At 37.2% G+C, this 15163-nt stretch overlaps 1 protein-coding gene across 3 annotated transcripts in view; it reads left to right on the forward strand.

Moving 5' to 3' along the window:
* The window catches only part of Stag1 (STAG1 cohesin complex component), a 305418-nt gene that overhangs the window by 11624 nt on the left and 278631 nt on the right, over positions 1–15163 (forward strand). The window contains exon 2 of one of the 3 annotated variants that reach the window (XM_050139375.1): positions 11048–11168. The exons of the other annotated variants lie outside the window; for them this stretch is intronic. The gene's annotated coding sequence lies outside the window, so the exon portion shown is untranslated. The remainder of the gene's footprint in view (positions 1–11047; positions 11169–15163) is intronic. 3 annotated transcript variants of the gene reach the window in all.

Raw genomic sequence — 15163 nt, forward strand, 5'->3', positions numbered from 1 at the left:
AAAAAAAAAAAAAAAAAAAAAAAAAAAGAAATGTGTAAGGTGGTTATAATATTTTTATTGTTTAGACTGGTGGAGGGGTAGACAATGAGATATCTTTGCAATTAAGCGTATAAACTTGATGGCCTGAGTTTGATTCCCACATCCTACAGTGGAAGGAGAGAACTGACTGCTAAAAATTGTTCTCTGACTTCAGTATACATGTATGACACATGCATGTGCATTTCTTCTTAGACATACACATCCTCCCCTCTGTCTCTTTTTCATATACTCTGGTAAAACAATGTTTAAAATTTTTTTTGTAAGATATTAAGAAATTTGGAAGCTTAATTAAAATAATAGAAATAGAAAGCAGAAATATTGGGTAACATTTACATTGATAATACTTTGAAAACATTCGACAATTTTCTTTTGATAATTTTCTCGTTCACTTAGGAAATTTGAGGGGCTGGAGAAATGGCTCAGTGGTTAAGAACACTTGTTGCTCGCTCCTTGAGAGGAGGACTTGGGTTTGGTTCCCAGTGTACACATGGCATGCAACTATTTGTATCTCCCATTTCCTGGAGATCTGATGTACTCTTCTGACCAGGCAAGCATGTGGGGCACCTACATATGTACATACATACAAAACATCCAGTACACATAAAATAAATACAAAAAAAGGAAATTTGAATTGTCAGGCAGGAACATTCCATTTTCTAAAATAAAAAACATTCTTTCCTATAGAAGTCCTGTTATGATATTTATATGTTGTGCTTTTAAAATGTTTATATTTGGACATAGACATTTAATAGTCTTTTATTTTACTTTTACACAGTAGAGCCCTATAATTTTTTTTTTAATATATTTTATGGGTAAAGAATCAAATTATCTGCTGCTCTTCCTGAGGATTTAAGGTCTCAGCACTCATACCAGGTGACTCACGACCTGTAGTACCAGCTCCAGGGGATCTGAGATCCTCTTCTGACCTCTCTGGGCATCCATATATATGTGCCATATACTCACACATACACATAAATTTAAAAAATAAATAAAAAATTAATTAGCCTTCAAAAACGCTGAGTTGAATTCCTGAAGCCCATGCATGTTAGGTAGTTAAATATAAATTTGTTTTTCTTAGTGCCTCTGTTACTAGTTTTTTTTTTTTTTAAATAGATGTTTCTCCTATTTCTAAACCTTTGAGCATTTCTGTCTATGTTGAGTACTTGTGTGTATGGTTTATTATTTAATAGGGTATTTTTTTTCTTTGAGACTGCTGTTAAGTTTAGAGAAAATATCATTGGTTTACCTGGTGGAGAAACCTAAATTTACTTGGCCTTAGTCATTTGACCTATTATAGATACTTGCTCTGCCTAAGGAAAGAATGAATGGATTTGGTTCTAATGACCTGGATTGTAATCCAGATTAATATTATTAGCAGCATGTCCTTTTGTAAATGTCATTTTGACCTCACTATCTCACTTGTATTAAGATGTCCTTTTCATTTAAGGATGTCGGTTAGTACATGAACAAGCTAATAAAGCTGTTCTGTAAATTGTGAAGCATTAATAAAGGAGCACATTTCTTTTAGGAGCACATCTTAAGTGTGCATGCAAATTTCTCAGCATTTATTCAGTTAGTAAAATAGGAAACTTTTAGAAGAATGTATGCAGTAAGGCAGAAGAGTGTCTCTAGGGAAGATTGTCAGGTCTTAATATGATGAACACCGATGAACTATGTGCCAGAATTCTGTCTCTCAGAATTGGGAAACACACAAATGAAGCTATGATTTACACCTAGACATGTAAGTTTTAGATGACTAAAGTCAGGGGTGTATACTAGAGTGTCAGCTTACTGATTTACATTGAGAAATTAATTTAAAAATGGACTGTTTGTGCTGACCAGTAAGTCCATTTTTTTCAGTAGGGAGTCCTGTCTATGTCAAAAGCAGATTATAACTTGAAGATTGATTGGCAAATAGAACCCAAGGTAAGTTGGATCATTTTAGTTGTCAGAATTATTATATCCTGAATACATTGGCAAATCTATCTGCAGAGTAGCAGATCTGGGTCAGGGCACTCTCCAGGGATGGTGTGGAAGTTAACATGCTAAATTTATTTAGACACTCCTCATCATTCATTTAATTTGGTTTTAGCTTCAAATAGCCACAAACAAAATCTGGGTCCTGCTTCTCATGCTACCTTTTTTTTGGGGGGGTGGGGTGGGATTTGGTATATTTACTTATTTAATTCTAGAGATCATTTATCCTTTATGTTTGATTCCTCACAGCTTTTACCTTTGAGTGTTAACTTCAGTTTTAAAAGAACCTTACTGTGTGCCCTATGTACTACTTCATATGTGGGTTTAATGTATACTTGTAGAATTGAGAGAGATAAGTTGTTACCAGTACTTCTAATACATCTTTGCTTTGGAAATAGACAGCCGTCCTGTTCTTTCTACTTCTTGCCTTTCTTTTTTAGAAATTGAGGTATTCTTCATATAGAGTATAGTTATCTTCTTTAGTTTTATATTCTGGTGGGGGAGAATTGTCTGTAATCTGTCAATCATCTTATAAATAATTGCTAATTGGCCAGGCAGGAAGTATAGGCGGGAAAACCAAACAGGAAGTAGAAATGATACAATGAGAACAGTAGAATTCTGGGAAGGAGGAAGTTATTTCCTCCCACTCCTGCCCAGACCACCGAAGCTGCAGGATGTGATCTGCCCCACTGAAAAAAGGTACTGAGCCACATGGCTAACATAGATCAGAAAAAAGGTATTAAATAAGATGTGAGAGTTAGCCAGTGAGAGGCTAGAGCTAATGGGCCAATCAGCTTATCATTTGCGGAGACCTATGTGTGATTTTCTTTGGGGCTAAACAGTTGTGGGGTAAAGGGCAGGACAGAAACCCAAACAAGCAAGCTGGCCCCTCGCATGTTAGAATATTCAATGATTCTTGTTATAGCTATAGTTATAATAATTTGGAAAACTGTATAATCATCACCACTATCTAATTTTAGAATAGAATATTTTCACTATCCCCAAAGAAAAATTTGGGCTCATTTGTAATCACTTCTAATTTCTGCTGCTACTCCCAAGCAAATACTAGTCTGTTCCTAGATATTTGCTTGGCCTTTTCTGTAATCATATAATATTTAGCCTCTTTCATTTAGCGTGTTTGAAGATGATCGATATTACAGTGTTTTTTTTTTTTTTTTGAGATAGGTGTCTTGATTAGGGTCTTTATTACTGTGAAGACACTATGACCATAGCAACTCTTATAGAGAAAACATTTAATTGGGGTGGCTCGCCTACAGTTTCAGAGGGACGGTACATTATCATGGCAGGAAGCATAGTGACATGCAGGCAGAGTGGTGCTGGAGCTGAGAGTGCTACTATATCTTGCAGGCAAAAGGAAGTCCACTGACTTTCATAGTAAGTGAAATTTGAGAAAAAGAGCTCAAAGCCAACCTACCCCTACAGTGACACACTTTGTCCAACAAGGCCACACCTCCTAATAGTTGCTCGGGCCATTTTCTCTCAAACCCTTACATTCTACTCCCTGACCCCCAAGGGCTTATAGCAATATCATAATGTAAAAATGTAGTCCAACTTCAAAAGTCCCCTAGTCTTTTGTCCCAAACTTGTTTCAAAGTCCAAAATCCTGGGACTCATGGCAATCTCTTTTAACTGTAATCATCTGTAAAAATCAAAATTAGATCAGATACTTCCAACATGTAATGTCACAGGGTATATATTACCATTCCAAAATGCAGGGAAGGGAGCATAATGAGGAACTGTGGGCCAAAGTAAGGCTGAAAATCAGCTAGACAAACTCCAAACTGCATCTCCATGTCTGGTATCAAAACTTTCTTCAGATATCCAACTCTTTCAGTTTAGTTGACTGCAACACACTTCTTTCTCTTGGACTGGTTCCACTCCCTTTTAGCAGCTCTCCTTGGCAGGTATTCATGTCTCTGGCATCTCTTAACATCTTGGGCCCTCCAAGGCAATTTAGGCTTCAACTTTACAGCTTCACGCAATGACTGCTAGGCCTTCATTCTGGGACATCTGTGACACCCCCTAACACATGCCTGGCCTTAGTAGCTTTATTTCCTTTTTTTTTTTTTTTTTTTTTGGTTTGGATTTTTCGAGACAGGGTTTCTCCATAGCTTTTTGGTTCCTGTCCTGGAACTAGCTCTTCTAGACCAGGCTGGCCTCGAACTCACAGAGATCTGCCTGCCTCTGCCTCCAGAGTGCTGGGATTAAAGGCGTGTGCCACCACCGCCCAGCCTACTAGATTGTTTTGAGATTTCTTTTGCCCGTGGAATTAATCCAGAACTCTTCAGCCTCAGGTGGACTCTTTGGACAAGGGCAAAAGGCAGCCACTTCCTTCACCAAAATATCACAAGAATGATTTCTAGGCAACATAATAAAATTCTTCTCTGAAATCTCTTGAGCTCTCGACATTTCTAATGATTATCAGCACCACTGTCTTCCATAATCCTACTAAGATGCCCCATTAACCAGTGTTACAGGCTACAACTTGACCAGGAGGCAGCAGAAAGTTGACTGACCACACTTTGATTGAAGCTTGAGATAAAGACTCAAAGTCCACCCCCACAGTCTTAACAAGGCCACATCTCCTAATAGTGCCACTCTCTTTGGGAACCATTTTTCAAACCACCAAAGATAGGGTTCAGTCTTTAAGTATGTTCCACTATGTCAAGTTTTAGATTTCCAAGTTTTAACCATTTTGTATGGCTCTGTGAACCTTCATGACTGAGACTTGGTATGGACATGTTGTGTTCTCTTTCTCATTAGTACTTGAATTTTTGGATGGTGTTTTAAGGGAAATGGTTTTATTTATTATTTTTTGGGTTATTTATTGTATATTGAAATTTAACTAGGGTTTTTTGATTTTGTATCCTTTAGCTTTGCCTAATTTGTTTATTCCTGTAGTGTCAGTTTTTTTATTTTTGTGAATTCTTTGGAATCATATCTTGAACAAGTAGAGATAGTCACACATCTTGATGATCACAGTTCTTTGGCATAAATACTGTGTTTAGGATTTCCACTATGCTGCTGAATAGCATTATTGAAAATTAGCACCTGTGTTTTGTTCTTGATCTTAGATTTTTTTTTAACTCTTGGGTATAGTTTTTTGTTTTATTTTTGAGTCAGGATCTTACTGTATAGCCTGGGTGGCCTAGAACTTGCTACATAGACCAGGCTAGCCTCAAACTCAGATCTGCCTGTTTCTGCTTCCTCAGTGCTGGGATTAAAGTTGAGACTTATTATTACCTATTGTTAACTATTGACTTTCTGTGCCTGGCTATTAAAAACCATATTAACTTGCCCAAATGCTTTTTTCATGTGTGTTTATTGAGTTGGTCATGTGGCATTTCCCTTCATCCTGCTAATGTGGTATATATCATATTAATATTCTTACAGTGAATCACTTCTGCATTCCTAGGACAATTTCACATGAGTTTAGTGTATAATTTGTTTCAAGACAGTCTTGCTGTTGTAACCCTTGCTGATTTGCATAGTATTTGCTTTTTATATCTTGGCTTTCAGTTTGAAATAATCATTCTTCCTCTGCCTACTGAGTCCTGGGATTTTAGAAGTGTGTGCCATGCCCAGCATGTAATCTTTTTAACATGCTTAGGTACTTGGTTTGTTTATATTTTGTTGAGTTTTTTTTCATATTCAAGGAATATTGGTCCTTAGTTTTGTTTTGTTATTAATCTGCCCTTGGTAGTAGGATCATGCTGCTGTCACCAAGCATATTATTAGTTCCTCTTATAATTTTTTCTTCTTTTTCAGCAAAAGTTATTTATAGTTAAAGTTAAGGAATATATATATTTTTTGTTTTTGAAGCAGTCTCAACATGTAGTTCCAGCTGGCCCCATCCACTGTCTTTTCTGTTGCTGTGAAGAGACACCATGCCCAAGGCAATTTATAAAAGAAAGCATTTAATTAGGGGCTTGCTTACAGTTTCAAAGGGTGAATCCATGACCATCATGGCAGGGAGTGTAGCAATAGGCAGGCAGGCATGGCATTGCATTAATTCCAGAGATCTTAAATCCTGAGACACAGTCAGGATACAGAGAAAGAGAAAGTTACAGGGAATGGTGAAGGCTTTTGACAAAGTCTTCCACCAGTGACAGTCAATCTCCAACAATGCTATACCCCTAATCCTTCCTAAACAGTTCTACTAACTGCAGCATAGCTTTCAAATATATAAACCTATGGGGCTATTCTCATTCAAACCACTTAATTTGATTAATTTGTGGTTGAAGAAAACGCATTTTAAATTCTAATCTGCTTAAATTCATTGAGAATTGTTTTGCTATCAAGTATGGTATACCCTGGTGAATTTCCATTGTACTGGAGAATGTGTTCTGCAGATATTGAGTAGTATATTTGGATACGTGTGTGTGTGTGTGTGTGTGTGTGTGTGTGTGTGTAGGTGTGAAGTCTAGTTTGTTTATAGTGTCCTTCCAGGTCTTCTGTTTTTTTTTTTTGTTGATATTTTAATCAGAAATTCTTTCCATTATTGAAAGTGAGATTTTGAAGTGTCAATTGTGAAACTCCCTATTTCTCTTTTCAGTTCTCTGAGTTACTTGCTTTTTAATTTTATAATTATTACATATTGATGAGTTAACTCTTTCATCAACATGCACTGTACTTTGGCCTTTGCAGTGATTTTTGGTTAAAACATACTTGTTACTAATAATGCCATGCTAGCTTTTTTAAAGTTAGCTTGCAGTGACCTTTTCCCATCCTTTCACTTTTAAACTATCTGTGCTTATTTTCTTAAAATCAGTTCTACTGATCTTTTATGAATTTAGTCATTTAATTTAAAGTGATTAGTAATAAGGACACACTCCAGTCACTTTACTATTTGTGTGGGATTATTGATGTCTGTTGTCTTTATAGTCAGCTACTGGCCTGTCAGTTCTTGAGTGTTTGATTCTTACAATGAAAGGGAATGGATTTGTGTCTTACTTTAGAAGCTGTCCAGGAAGTCATTTAACTTTAGCACAGTAGGGTTGAAATAGCAGCCAGTATCTGTGCAGTTGTACACAGACTGATTTCACTGAACATATCAAAACACAGTGCACATTTTTGGATAATGTACTTATGTTATACATTTGTAAGCTATACCGGGAACATGGTCTCTGTTCCCTTGGATGTCTGCTGCTTAGTTGATGAATGAAGGATGATAGCTACTCACCAAATGTAAGCAGTGCTTTTCTTCATTTATGCCTTTTCGGGACATTACATCTGTCTTATTAGTCATTAAGTGTTCTGGAACACAGTGGTAGGATACTTATCCATGTAGAATGTATTCTAATACCCTTAAGTAGATGCAAGAATAGTAGTGATGCACATACTTGTGATAGTTTATTTTATATATTAGGTATGATAAGAAATTAACCATAATAACTAATATTGAATTGATTAATTTGAACTGAGTATAGACTAGTGATAGGTACTTAGTGTGTGTAAGGCACTGGTTTGTTTTCTGTCTTAGTGTTCTATTGCTGTGCAGAGACACCATGGAAACTCTTATAAAGGAAAGCATTTAATTGGGGGCTTGTTTACAGTTTCAGAGGCTTAGTCCATTATCATGGTGGTGGGGAACATGGTGGGACACAGGCAGGCATGGCATTGGAGAAGTTGTTGGGAGCTTTACATCTTGATCCTCAGATACCAGGAATGAGAGACTGGGCCTGGTGTCTCCTTGAAACCTCAAAGCTCACCCCTTGGTGACACAGTTCCTCTAACAAAGCCACACCTTCTAATCCTTCTCTGATAACTCAGCAATTATGGATTAAGCTTGCAATTTTATGTTGAATTTATGGGGCCAATCTCATCCAGACCATCACAAATCCCCACCACTGAATAAAAACAGCAATTAAAGCAATGTAATGTGATTGGTTCCCTTTCCTCTTTCAAAAATACTCTTTTTTTAGTATACTCTTTTTTTCACTTGAATGTTTTAAATGAAACATTCAAATGTGGCTTTCTTCTCTTTACCATGTCTGATTTTACTGTGAGCTTCTTTTGGGAGAAGGTTTTTACTCTGTATCCTAGGCAGCCCTTGACCTTGTGATCCTCCCACATCAGTTTCCAAGTGTTAAATTACCAGTGTGTGTGTGTGTGTGTGTGTGCCTATGTGTGTGTTAGTGTTAGCATGCCTTTTGTTTGGTCTACCTGAATTGCTATGATCTTATGCTTTAGGTCTATTACTAAATAAAATTTGTTAATCGGACAAAAGCACTGTAGTCGTTTTGATCCCCAGACTCTTTTACAGTAGATTTGCTGAATGAAAGGGACCATTCATATCTTAGGTGAAAAGGAGTGTGTGTGTGTGTGTGGGGGGGGTAGGTACCAGATTACAACCACAATTCAGAATGGTGTAAAACTTACAAATGTTTTATTTTTGAAGTTTCCCATTTAATATTTCTGCACCATAGTCTACTGCAATTGAGAACAGCAGAACCTCAGTAAAAGGGGGCCGCGTAGTTGGTACAGTTTTGCCAGCTCAGTAATTGTTTCAGAAGAGGGATTATTCTTAGAGCTTTTCACTGTTTTATTCAAAGTACCCTCAATTTCTTCCCCTAAGATCTACTAATCTAGAAGTAAAAGTGAATCAAAAATAAGTGAATTTGCATTTGTCTGTTTTAATTTAGTATTTTAATACTGATAAATATTTATTGACATAATTTGATAAGAGCCGACTTTTCATTTTAATTAAATATGCAAAAGAATAAACTTAGGTTCGTATCAGAGCCAAAATCAAACTTAACCTTAACATTATAGTTTCTTATGACTTTATAATTTAACAGACTTTATTTGAAATTTTAGTGGTGCAAAGAAGGGATTTGTAAAGTGATTTTCTCAAAGTTGTAATAGCTATCCTTTTGTTCAGTGATTGTTGTATTACAGGAACACTGAAAGATACATTAAATTATCGTTTTTAATCTTCAGAAGACTTAGGTACGGTTGGCATTAACGATTGAGCAAATTGATGCTTGGAGATATGCTTATATGTTTTTTTGTTTTGTTTTGTTTTCTATTTTTTTCAAGTTAGGGTTTCTCTGTGTGACAGCCCTGGCTATCCTGGAACTAGTTCTTGTAGACCAGGCTGGCCTCGAACTCACAGAGATCTTGCCTCTCTCTGCCTCCCAAGTGCTGGGATTAAAGGCGTGTGTCACCACCACCTGGCTTGGAGATAGGCTTATATCTAGCGAATATACTACTTATTAAGTAGCAGAGCTAAGAAGCAAGACCATTTCTGGTTCTTTTACTTTAGTACTTTTGGTTATAGGATAAGAACTTTTAGAATCTTTCTGAAAAAGTAGAATAAGCTTTTCTTATTCTGTAGGCAGTATTTCCCAATGATAAGATAGTGTGTAATGATTTTCGTTCAAGTAAAGCCTCTCTCCCATTCTTTCTCCTTTCTTTACATGCTCAGATTTGAACTCAGGGCCTTGAGCATGCTAAGGAAACTTAAGGTTCTATTTTAAAAGTGAGAATAGAGCCAAAGTGTATTGACACACGCCTTTAATCCCAGTACTAGGGAGTCAGTGGCAGGTTTATTTCTGTGAGTACAAGGTCAGTTTGATCACGTGGTGAATTCCAGGAAGTCTGCGCTATTGAGACCTTGTCTCCAAACAAAAACACAAAACAAGGAAACAAAAAAGAGGCTAGTTTTCTTCTTGTTGTTCTCCCTCCCTCCCTCCCTCCCTTCCTCCCTCCCTCCTTCTTTAGAGGGGTCTATTTTTGTCTTTTAAGATGTTTCAAGTTGCTGGGTGGTAGTGGCACATACCTTTAATCCCAGTTCTCGGGTAGCAGAGACAGGAGGATCTCTCTGAGTTCGAGGCCAGACTGGTCTACAAGAGCTAGTTCTAGGACAGGTTCCAAAGCTACAGAGAAACCCTGACTCGAAAAACCAAAACCAAAACTAAACAAAAACAACTACAACAAAATGCATCAAGCCTATTTGCAATTAATTTTGTAATGGTTTCTCTGAAAACCTGGCATATAGATACTTAAGGATTATTAATCACAGGATGTAGTGGTCAATTTGTTTATATTATTTTAGTGGCTATCAACTTAGTTATTGTATTCTATCAGGATCCAGCAAAGGGTTTCAGATCCTAAATACCCAGTTTCTCTCCCTCTGGTAAGCTGTGCATACGTGTAGGTTTGGAATACAAACAAAGGAAGATACTGTAATCTGGGAAAAAATTTTCAGTTGATTCTTTTTCTTTTGTATTCCTTCCTACCCCATGTCCCAAAAAGCCAAAAGAGAAAAAAATTAAATCAAAATACTCTATCAAAGGAAAATAATTTGTCAAGACTTATGTAATCAAGAGAGTTTTAAAATAATGAATTTAAAGTAAACTCACTTAATAACTGAAGCTGGGGGAGAGTGGGGTGGGACATAGCTTCAGTCACAGAGCAATTACCTAGCAAGAGCAAGGCACTGGATTTTGCGCTGAAACCCACCCCACATCCCCTCCCAGTAAATTAATGCATTTGGTAGGAGAAAAGATACAAAATCATTTACCTCAGAGGAGGATGATCAAGGTACCTTGTGTGTGTGTGGTGGAGGGGGGGGTAAATTTATAGATGTGTGAAATTTGTATAGTGAGTGAATTATAGTAGAAGAATGATGACCTTTTAAAAGTAAATTTATAAAAAAAATTATTCAAACATGAGTGCTTAACAGAATCTATTCTAGTTAATCAGGGAGCAAATCAGGCAGAACTCTGTCTTAGAAGTTTCATTTTGATTTGGAAAAGAGGATGCAACCTAAATTAATTTCATATAAGTAAGCAAATTAAATGGTAGGCGTAAAGTACGCTTATAAAAGAAAGTAGAGCAAAGGTAAAATCATTGGGAATTGTTGGATGGCAAAGTATTATTTGTTAAATAATGACTCTCCCACCCCCACACATAAAGGATATGCTTCAGTCTTTATTCCTGGAAGTTGTGAATGATCTTTGGATAATTTCTGTAGATTTTAAATTAAGAATTTCATTTGGATTAGAATGAAGTTTCAGTACAACGAATGACAAGTCACTTTAGAAGAGCATAGAGGACATATAGAACAGATGGCAAGCAGAGATTAAAGCTATGTTACCACAAGCCAAGGAACATATCTTGAACAGGTAAGGAGTGACTCTCATTTTAAGGCTGTGGGGAAAGTTAAGATTGTGCTGATACTTTTTTTAGACCTTTGACTTCCGAAGTTGTGAGAACAATTTTTTTTTTCGTTCATAGAGACCCAGACAAGGCCTAAGTTGGCCTTGAGCTTGTGTGTAGCCAAGAATGATCTTGAATTCCAATGTGTACAACTACTCCTGGTTTTTATGTTGTGGGGATTGAACTTGGGGCTTCGTGCATGCTAGGCAAACACTCTATCAACTGAGCTATAGGCCCAACCAAATTTCTGTTTTAAGTCAGCAAATTTGTAGCTGTGTGTTATGACAGCACAAGAAAACTAATCAGGCTCATACTATACATATTATTTTGTATCTTGCAAACTTTACTGGTATGTATTGACTGTTGGTTTTTTTAAGTTTTGTTTTATGTTTGTGTTTGCCTGCATGTATGTATGCATGTACACCATGTACATGCAGTGCTCGAGGGAAGTGAGTTGTGTCAGGTTGGTTCTGTGGATCTGGATTATAGGTAGTTTTGAGTCACTGTGTTTTGGGGACTAAATCTGGGTTCTCTAGAGCCTTAACCTCTGAGCCAGCTCTCTGGTTCCAGACTTCCTTTTTAACAATTGAGTAGTATTTTCTTAAGATGATCTATGTAGCATGAATAATAAAAACACAGAGACAGATATTGGGTTCAAGCTGAAGATCAGAAAAGCAAAGCAGCCAACCACTAGAAAGAGAGTTCTTATCTCTACCAAGGCTGGGTGTTTCTGTTCTTGACTGCAGACTAAGACCCTGAGCTCCTGTCTCCTCCTGTTCTATATTCCTCTCTAGTGCTGGGATTAAAGGCGTGTACCACCACTGTATGACTAGTGTGGCTAGCTTTGCACTCTGATCTTCACACAAGCCCTATTTACTAAAACACAAATAAAATGTCACTATAATCTATGTATATGATAATTCATGTATGATGTGTTAAGCTTTCTAGCCCTGTGAAAAACTATCTGAGATGAACATTTTAAAGGGAGGAAATAGTTATTTTGGCTGTTACTCTTGAGCTGTGGTGGACCAGAAACATCATGGTGGGGACAGTATTTGGATGAGGAGGCGATTACTTAAGTTGCGACAGCTGGGAAGAGAGGAGAGCCAGGAAGGAGGAAGCTCAGCTGCCCTGACTGTGCCGCACAGAAGCTTTCACAGTCTACTGGTAGTGTCATCAGGTAGGGACCACGCCTTCAACATTTGAACTTTGGGGAAAACATTTAAGAGTAAAACCATAATAAACAGACATTTACTTCATCACAAGACTTTAATTCTTTAAAGAAAAATCACATTTTTTGGGTTTTTAAATTTGTATTTGATTGAGGAAGAGACTTAATACATAATTCAGACTAGCTTGGAACTCTTGTGTAGCCACAGAATTCAAACCTATAATCCTGCTTCAGTCTCCAAACTGTGAATATAGAGGTATAACATATTAGGTAGGGTTGGCAGCATGTTCACTTCTAGTTCTTTGTTGTGCAAATGCATTTCTGCTTCTTAGATATTGAAAAGACTTCCTATTACAACACTGAGAATTCATTTACTCTCATGATTTTTAAAAAATAATTCTTCCACTGTTATCCTCACAGGTCTGTTAAAGGACCTGGATTCAATAGCTTCTGTGTGTAGTTATTCTAATAAATCGTTTCTTTAACCTAGAATAGTCTGTGACTTTTATTTAATTTTAAATATATATGATATATACATACACGTCCTAGGAAACTACAGTATTCAAGTAATGCTTTTCTGTACTATTCCCTCCACTCCCCAGGGGGGTGTTTCCCTGTGTAGCCCTGGGTGCCCTGGAACTCCCTCTGAACTCCCTCTGTAGACCACCAGGCTAGCTTCAAGAGCTCCACCTGCCTCTGACTCCTGTGTACTGGGATTAAAGGTGTACACAAACCACCACCTGACTGAAAAGAAGTTACTTTTTTTGTTTTGTTTTGTTTTTGGAGACAGGGTTTCACTGTATAGCTTTGGTGCCTGTCCTGGAACTAGCTCTTGTAGATCAGGCTGGCCTCAAACTCACAGGGATCCGCCTGCCTTTGCCTGGGATTAAAGTGCTGGGATTAAAGGCGTGCGCCACCACCGCTCTGCTAGGAAGTTATTCTTAATTACATCAAAAGATGATTAGAGCCAAGTATGGTGGCTTATGACTGTAATCCTGGAATTCAGCTTGAGACAGGAGAATATAAAGAATACAGGATCAACCTGGAATATCTAGTGAGTTCCATGTCAGCCTGAGTTAAATATTATGAGACACTGTCATAAAAACAACCAGTCACTTCTTTTGACGTCCCTCAATTGATTAATTAGCAAATACAGATTAAAATTTAGAACCAGCTAGTACACAGACATTAATGTGTATTCCAAACCAGGAAGTTCAATTCTGTTGGCATGTTTTTGTAGACCAGCAGTTCTCAACCTGTGGGTTACAACCTGTTTGGGGCTGAATGACCCTTTCATAGGGGTCCTCTAAGACCATTGGAAAACACAGATATTTTACATTATGATTCATAGCAGTAGCAAAATTGCAGTTATGAAGTTGCCATAAAAAATAATTTTATGGTTTGGGTCACCACAGTATAAGGAACTGTCAGCATTAAAGTGTCAGCATTGGGAAGGTTGGGAACCACTGACATAGACAAATAGGGAACAAGTTTTCTTGATTCTTCACTATAGTTCAGGTGTGGTTGAATCAATATAGCTAGGCAATAAAGATAATTATTTAGAGTCTCCATGGGAACATCATCTTTGCCAACACTTGTTCTTCTCAACCTTGCACAATGAGGTTTTTAAATGAGAATCTCAATTTCATAGGAAACTACAAGATTAAAATAATGATTTTTTGTGCTTTTTATATAGCTTAAAATAACAGGGACATAAAAGGATAGTTTCTTTAAGAATTTATTAAGTATTAGATGATATGAAATATGATTCTAAGAAGAAATCTAAGAAGAAGAAATTCAGGGAATAAATGGTCATCTTCAAGAAAAGTTGCATTTGAGTTATCCTTATAGAAATCAATAGGTCGTGTTAGATAGTTATGGTAATCAATAGTCCTTAGAAATTGATTGAAACACAATAGTATTAGAAGACAGAAGAGTTACAGGTTTAAGTATTGGCTTGTTACTTTCAGTTTTGGGGCATCTCATGTATCCTTTTTAGGTATTGTTTTCTGTAAATTTTAAATGATACCCGTGACTGGAGAATGTGTCTGAAAGTGTTTTGTTAAGTGTCAAAGCTTTTGTCAGCTTCACACAAACCTAGACATACCTGGGAAGAGAAACATCAGGACTGGCTGAGGGGCTAAGAGCACTGTCTGCTCTTTCAGAGGACCCCAGTTCAATTCCCAGTGCCCACATGGCCACTCACAACTGCTTGTAACTTCAGTTCCGGGGGATTCAGTGCCCTCTCCTAAGAATCTTGCATGCATGGGGGCACATGAGCTGAGAGAGAAAGGTGGGAGGAAGGAGGGAGAATAAATAATTGCAAAAGTGAAAACTTTTAAAAGGTCTTTTAAATAAGAGGAAAAATGTCAATTGAGAAATTACATCCATCAAGTTGGCCTGTGAACACATCTGTGGAGGCATTTTCTTGATTGCTGATTGAGGTATGAGGACCCAGCCCACTGTGGTGGTATCCATCTCAGGACAGGAGGGCTTAGGTTGCATAAGAAAGTAACTGAATAAGCCAAGGGAAGCAAGAGAGTAAGCAGCATTCCACCATGGTCTCTCCTTCAGTTTCTACCTGGCTTCCCTCAATAATGGACATAGTAATCTGTAAGCCAAATAAACCCTTTCTTCCCCAAGTTGCTTTTGGTTATGGTGTTTATCCCAACAGTGAAAGCTAGCTAGAATGGTATATCAACTGACCTATATATGTGGAAAATTTAAAAATTAATATTCAATTTTTGTTAAGGGAATTGAAGCAAAAAGAAAAGATACGATTATAGGCTC

This window comes from Alexandromys fortis, unplaced genomic scaffold (assembly GCF_014885135.2).
Source record: "Alexandromys fortis isolate MF-2015 unplaced genomic scaffold, M_Fortis_MF-2015_v1.1 scaffold_36, whole genome shotgun sequence".
Lineage (NCBI taxonomy): Eukaryota > Metazoa > Chordata > Mammalia > Rodentia > Cricetidae > Alexandromys > Alexandromys fortis.